The sequence below is a fragment of the Nicotiana sylvestris genome, chromosome 7 (assembly GCF_000393655.2).
Source record: "Nicotiana sylvestris chromosome 7, ASM39365v2, whole genome shotgun sequence".
NCBI classification, from domain to species: domain Eukaryota; kingdom Viridiplantae; phylum Streptophyta; class Magnoliopsida; order Solanales; family Solanaceae; genus Nicotiana; species Nicotiana sylvestris.
The window spans coordinates 135,926,449-135,934,444 of NC_091063.1; positions in this window are offsets into that span (position 1 = coordinate 135,926,449).

The window sequence follows — 7,996 nt, forward strand, 5'->3', positions numbered from 1 at the left end:
ATTATCTTTTGTTATCATGTTATCATGCTTAATTCAGTTAATAATCATATGCAATCATGTTAAGAACTTTTGTTAATTTTTTATAATTATTTAAATATGACTTTGCCTCGGGCAAAAAAGAAAAACAAATCTCCATATAATTCTAAACTCTTTCACATCTAAAACCCTATAATTATAGTTCTTTAAAATACTATAGCTGGATTTGAATAAAGCAGGTTTCTTTTAAAATAAATATAATATATAGGGTACATGTCTATGTTTATTCAAATAACAAAAAAGAGTTTAAAAATCAAATAAAAGTTTACTTACATATATAATGAAGTAAAGCTACATGGTATACTCATAACTTGCTGCATTGTCTCAGGGGACGTCAACTGACGAATAAATTCAGGGTTTTGCATCATTTCTCTAAGATGGTATAAATAGTACTATTTTTGTCTCTCGACGCACGTTAGATGAGATAACTACGCCACCACCGGAAATGGGAGGAAGAGGGAGGCCAAGGAAAAATCAGTCCAAATTGTTAGTAATTGATCGCGGAATCAAGGAAGGTAACTCAAAGGAACAAGGAAAACAACATGCAAAGGGAAAAATGCAGGAAGAGGAACTAGATCATGACAGTGATTGTGAGCTAAATTGGCCACATCTAAGCTACAGTTGTGTTAATTCAGATACCCCAGTGAATCCCGCTAATCAACGGATGCCCGGGATGAATGTAACACCAGTTGTCATTGGAGATGCAAGCACTAGCAGAGCAAAACCCAATGAAACAGTAAAAACAGTATGGTAAAGGAGCAAGGCAATGGAACAATGAATATACGAGCTGAGGAAGACAGGCAGAACCAGACAAAACCAACCAATTTGGGAAGGTCGTGGGCTGGATTATTGCAAGACAACAAATTAGCTGCAAAAGGAATGGATCTAACATATCGGTGATACAAGAAGGTGAAGTAGTAGTACAGATCCTGGAAGAAGATATAGCTGAGGAGAAGCAGAAATTGAACCGAGCTCTAATAATGTATGTAGTTGGAAATACTCCAACTATAGGAGCCACTGAACGATTTGTTGTTGCTCAATGGGGAAAAGTCATAAAACCTAAGGTATTATGTCATAATGATGGATATTTCACAATTTTATTGAATAGTGTTGAAGAAAGAGATGAAGTGTTGATGAATGGGCCTTATACTATGAACAGTAGACCTATAATACTAAAAGCTTGGGCTGAGGGATTTGACTTTAATGAAGAGGTTTTGAAAACTATTCCGCTATGGGTTAAATTTCCAAAACTCCCACTGAACTACCGGAGTAATAAGGCGCTTAGCAAAATTGGAAGTGGACTAGGGAAGCCTTTGTATGCTGATGCTTGCACAACTGTGGCTGATAGGATCTCATATGCTCGGATCCTTATAAAAATGGATATAACTAGAACACTACCTAGGACAATTAAGCTGGTTGACCCTAATGACAAAGTGATTGAGCAATTGGTACAGTATGACTGGAAACCCCAGTACTATCAAACTTGCTGTCAAATTGGTCATTCATGCCACAACAAGGAAGTTCAGAAGCAAGAGATGGGGCAGCAAATATATGGTATGCAGAATCAAGGAAAGATATGGAAAGTTGTAAGAAATCTAGATCCCAAGACTGATAAAATTGATACAAGAGGCAGATTCCTGGAGCAATTGGAAGAAGTCAGTGATGGGATACAAAGTAACAATTTAAAGGAAGAACAATGGCAATTGGAAAAAGGTAAATCTGCTACAAAGAAGAATGGAGATGGAAGTTAACAATGGCAATGCTTTCACAACTTTGGTAGATACTGCACAAAGGCTAGTCCAAATGACAAGGGAACAAGGCAAAGATAGGGAACTTCCTAGGGATAGAGGCAGAGGGGGTAACAATAATCAAAGAAATTTATAATGATGAACATCATAGTGTGGAATGTTAGAGGTATGAATAAGGTGTATAAGCAAAAGGAACTAAAACATTTTATTAGGGAGAATAAGGTAGTGCTTATAGCAGTTTTGGAGAATAGAGTTAAAGAAACAAAGGCAGAAGGTATCATAAAGAAGATCTTCAATAACTGGAGATGGATAGCAAATTATTCACAGGCTCCAGGTGGTAGAATATGGATTGCTTGGGATCAAACAAGGGTAGACTTTGAAGGGTATGAAATGCACCAACAATACATAATAGGGGAAGTCATAGAGAGGCAAAATGGCAATAAATTCAAATTTGGTGCTGTCTACGGTATGCATAAAATACAAGATAGGAAAAGACTATGGGATGATATGAAAAAAGCAATGGTTGGTGCTATTGATCCTTGTGTGCTAATGGGAGACTACAACACCATCTTGACTAATGAAGATAGGGCTCAAGGGACACCAGTATAGGAATTTGAAGTGAAAGACTTCAAAGATTTCATCGGGAGGAATGGACTAAATGAATTAAAGACAGTAGGAAGGAAGTATACGTGGACTAACAACCATGTTCACAACAAAATTGATAGAATTCTTGTTAATGCTGCCTGGATTCAAAAATGGCATGTAATGGAAGGAAGAACATTGCAACCTGGGTTCTCAGATCATTGTCCATTAAGTCTAACAATGGACTTTGAGCAACAGAATGGTGGGAGACCTTTCAAGTTCTTTAACTGTATGGCACAACATAAAGGATTTGAGGATGCTGTGTATGAATGCTGGAGAAAAAGAGAAGAAGGAAAAACAATAACTAGAGTATGAAGGAAACTCAAGGTGATAAAGAGCAAATTGAAGCAGATGAATAGACAAGAATTTAACAATATTGTGCAAATAATCCAAGAAGCAATACTAAAGTTGGAGGGGATTCAGAAGCAAAGGGATGGAACTGGATACAGTACAGAAGGTATAACATTAGAAAAAGAAGCAATGAAAGAGCTAGCTAAATGGATTGAAATTGAGGAAAGCATTATGAGGCAAAAGTCAAGGATCAAATGGCTCAACTTGGGAGATGCAAACACAGCATATTTCCAAGCTTGCATTAAGAGTAGACAAGCCACTAACCATATAGGTTGTTTGTTTAATAATGCAGGTCAGTTACTAAATACAGCTACAATTGTGGAAGAGGAGATTCTAAAATTTTACAAAAATCTGCTGGGAACAGCAGCAATACAATTGCCAGCAGTAAACTCAGAAGTAATGAAGCAGGGGAACAACCTGAATAGACAGCAACAATTGAATCTGATAAGAGAAGTAACTGAAGAGGAGGTTAAACAAGCACTTCAGAGTATTGATGACAACAAAGCTCCAGGTTGTGATGGATACAGTGCTTTCTTCTACAAGAAAGCATGACATATAATAGGCAAGGAGGTGACTCAAGTAGTATTGGAATTCTTTGACAATCCAGAAATGTGTAAGCAAATCAACTGTACTACTATAACTCTGATCCCAAAAGGGAAGAATTCCAACAATATTAAAGAATTTAGACTATATCATGTTGCACTGTTCTGTACAAGATCATATCCAAAATCTTAACAAACAGATTGCAGGAAGTCTTGCCAAAGGTGATAGATAATTGTCAAGAAGCCTTTGTACCAGGAAGAGTGATCACGGACAATATTATAATGAGCCATGAATTGATCAAAGGATATAGAAGAAAGAATACGTCACCCAGATGTATGCTAAAGATAGACATGTAGAAGGCCTATGATTCAGTAGAATGGATTTATGTGGAACAAGTAATGAGGCTGATGGGATTTCCAGAAAAATATGTAAATTGGGCGATGGCAAATATAAGCACAATATCTTACTCAATAATTGTAAATGGGAAGCCAATCAAGCCATTTGAAGCAAAGAGATGGCTAAGGCAGGAAGATCCACTTGCACCACTGCTTTTTATCATAGCAATGGAGTACTTGTGTCGATTACTCAAGCAGCTAGGAAACAACAAAAACTTCAAGTTCCATCCAAGGTGTGCTAAACTGAATCTCATACAGTTAGGATTTGCTGATGACCTACTGCTATTCTGCAAGGGAGAGGAGAAATCTGTGGTGGAAATTCATAATCAGTTTCAAAGATTCTCCAAAGCTTCTGGACTAGTAGCAAACACAAGCAAGAGCAGTGTATACTTTGGTGGAGTTAACAACAGGGTGCAGCAAAGAATTCTGTAAATACTAGGATATACTAAAGGTGAACTACCCTTTAGATATCTTGGTGTCTCATTGAGTACAAAGAAACTGTCAATAATCCAATGTGAGCCCTTGATTGACAAGATGTTGAGTAGAGTGCAATGCTGGACAGCTAAGTTATTATCTTATGCAGGGAGAGCAACATTGATCAAAAGCGTATTGGGAACACTTCATAACTACTGGGCACAAGTCTTCATACTACCAAAGAAGATTATACAATTTATTGAGACAATATGCAGGAGATTTCTATGGACTAGGAATGTTGAACCAACAAGAAAAGCACTGATTGCTTGGGACAAACTATATGTACCTAAATCAGCAGGGGGACTAAACTTCATCAACATAGAGATATGGAATAAAGCAGCTATTTGTAAGTTGTTATGGAACATATGTAAAAAGAAGGAGAAAATGTGGGTGCAATGGGTCCATACGTATTATATAAAAGGGAACAGTACTTGTGACACAGAGCCTAGGAATGCATCCTGGGTAATACAGAAGTTCTTCAAAGCAAAGGCGCAATTCCAAGAGGCAGGATATTCAGAAGAAGATGTGAAGCAACTAGATAGTTTCTCCACCAAACAGATGTACAAAAGACTACAAGGGGGCTTCCAAAAGGTGCCATGGAGAGGGCTAGTAAGCAATAACAAGGGGATGCCTAAATGGATTTTCATCCTAAGGTTGGCAATCCTAGATAGACTAGCTACCAAGGAAAGACTTGCTAGATGGGGCTTAATGGATGAAACAGTAGGTTCACTATGTCAGCGGAGCAATGAAACAGTTCAACATCTCTTCTTTGAATGTGATGTAGCATGGGAAATATGGTAGAAACCGTTACAGTGGCAAGGGATCGTGAGAATGAAAAAACAATGGCATGAAGAAGTACAATGGGCAGTGGAGAAAGCAGCAGGAAAGAGTGCTGGAGCAGAGTTATACAGAATTACTTTGGCTGCAGTTGTTTATCATGTCTGGCAAGCTAGGAATAAGAGTATATTTCAAAAGGAAAAAGTCAATTTTGTGAGTATAGTGAAAGTGATAGTGCAGGAGATTCATATACGAGCTCAAAGTTGTAAAAAGCTGGATACCTACCTAAGTAATATGAACTGGTACCCAGTATAATCTAGAAAGGAATACGGTTGGTTAGGGGGTAATGTAGTATCCTTACATTGGGGCATCATGTCCAACAAAGGAGAGTAGAGAAGTTTAGTCTCTGGGTATATATTGTAAATATTTACTTGGTAATAAAAGCATTTAATTACCAAAAAAAAAATGCTACATGGTATAGAAAGAAACATCACAATAATGTGTTAATACTCAAAAAAAAGTTATTTTTCTTTCTTTTTTTGAAGAATGTTTGTTTGAAGAGTCAAATTGTATAAATGGACATAAAAAAAATAACAAAATATTGGTTATACAATTGCTATCATTACTTTTAATTTAGCATCTTTTAGGAATAAAAGGGTATAAATTGAAACCTTTTCATTTAGCTGCAGTCAAGCCAACATTGCAAGGGTATAATATTTTTTTCGTTGAATAATATTAGTTTTGAATAATTAAATTATGTGAAAGGTTTCTCGAATTTCAACAAGAGGAATATTGGTTTCTAATTGGTAGTTTCTGTATTGATTTTCAAGTATAACAAAAAGTATATTTTGAAAATAAATGGTATGACGCCAAATATTTTTTTTTTAAATGTAAAAAAATTATTTCAAAATGTGATTATTTTTTAAAATATAATGTAATTTTAAAAATAAAAGGATAAGATATTTTTGAATTTTAGTAGGGAATTTTAAAATTATTATAATAGAAGTCATATCATGGATGAAATCAAGTAACCAAAATCTTATGGAATATTTAGATAGATATCCGACCAGATTTATCGTTGATCTTTTATAGCTGATATACATAGATGATAGTGACGATACATGATTATACACGTATTATATATGGATTATATCTAAATTACACATTCTTTAATTTTTTAATTTAAGTGGTTAGGTGAGCACATATTTAGGTTGATTAGATAAAGCCAAAAGAAAAATATGAAATAATTTTAATCAAGGATTAAAAATATAAATAAATTTCATATGTAGACAATTTCTATTAAAAATCATCCTTTTATCGCGAAATAAATTAATTTTTTTTGTTACAAAAGAAAGAAAGACATAAAAAATAAGATAAAAGAAAATAAATATAGAAAAAATATATGGAAAATCTATTACTAACAAACTGATATGATATTCGAATCTGAATTTAGATGCAATTTGAGTAGTTTGCATTGATGTTAAGCCATGTATAGTGTCGAGAAAAAATTACTTGATAATTTTAAGAGAATATGTGTAATGTAATATAATTACAATCAACTAATTTAACATTTAATGATTCAAAGAATTATATATATATATATATATAGGGTATTCAAAATTTGAAATCTGTGGCTAGAGATATCAATAAACCAAAATAGAGCCATACTGAAATAAAGTTTCGCTGGTTAAAAAATTATTTAAATTTTTAGATAGTCTATTAAAGTGGATTTTAAATTAAGGATGATATCTTCACTTGCATCATTATAAAGTTAATCATTATTGAAAGATAACAACATACCAAAATAAAATTAGAATTTCAAAATAAAATATTTTTTGAAAGATAACAGCATACCAAAGAAGAGTTCAAGTCATAGTAAAAGAGTCATGTCGTAACCAAAAAGTCGTTCATATTGTGTCAGCCTTTGTGCTTTACCATAAATACGAGTTATTATTTCGCTTCGTGACTATTTTTAGGTTCTAATGACTCCAATAAGAATGGTGCAAAAAAAAATCACTACGAGATTTGAAAAGATATTAGTTTTTTTTTCATGTAGTATTTCTTAATTAATATCTAACGATTATCTATAATTATATAGAAGGTTTAAATTTTAAGGTTATTTATATATAATTCAAATAACTCAAATGTTTAATATGGTTAGTGCCAAATATCAAAATGGAGTCATGCTGGAAAAAATAAATTCACTGGCTAAAGAATTATTTAAATTTTTAGATACCCAACTAAACTGAGTTTTTGAATTAAGGATAATATTTTTACTGCCATTATTATAAACATAATTATTATAGAAAAATAAAATTTTAGAAACTTAAATTTTAAAATAGAAATATTTTTTGAAAGATATCAACACAACAAATAAGAGTTCAAGTACTAATACAAGAGTCAAGCCGTATCCAAAGAATCCTTCATAGTCTCAACCTTTGATTGTTTTGGCATAGATATGAGTTATTATTTTGCTTCCTGACTATTTTCAGGATCCAATAACACCCTGAGAATGATACCAAAAAAGTAAATAGAATATAACTAGGAAATTTGAGAAATGGTTAATCCTTTTCATGTAGTGTTTCTTAATTTATATCCAATAATTATTTATATTTATCAAGAAAGTTTAAATTCTAAGACTATTGACACATAATTCAAATAAATAAATATTTGACATGATTAGTGTCCGCGCATCCGCACGAATGCTAATACTAGTTTTCTATAATATCGAGTGAAAGAGTAAAAGTCCAAATGAGATTTAATTGTGGGAAGAAGGGTGTTTACAGGATAAGATAATCAAAACTGGCCCTTATGTCTCTTACACACGTTTTATGGATTAACTGCAGTAAATACAAATATCGTTTGTTACACTTAGCTGAGTGTAAATGCTAGACGTGGTTAATAAAGAATCCCAAATATATCAAGATCTGATGGTTCCGGGAATGTATCTACTTGGATGCCTTTGACAATCCTGATCTGGATCGCCTTTGACTGAAGAAAATAAAAGGATTCTGGGACCGGCTTCTTGGT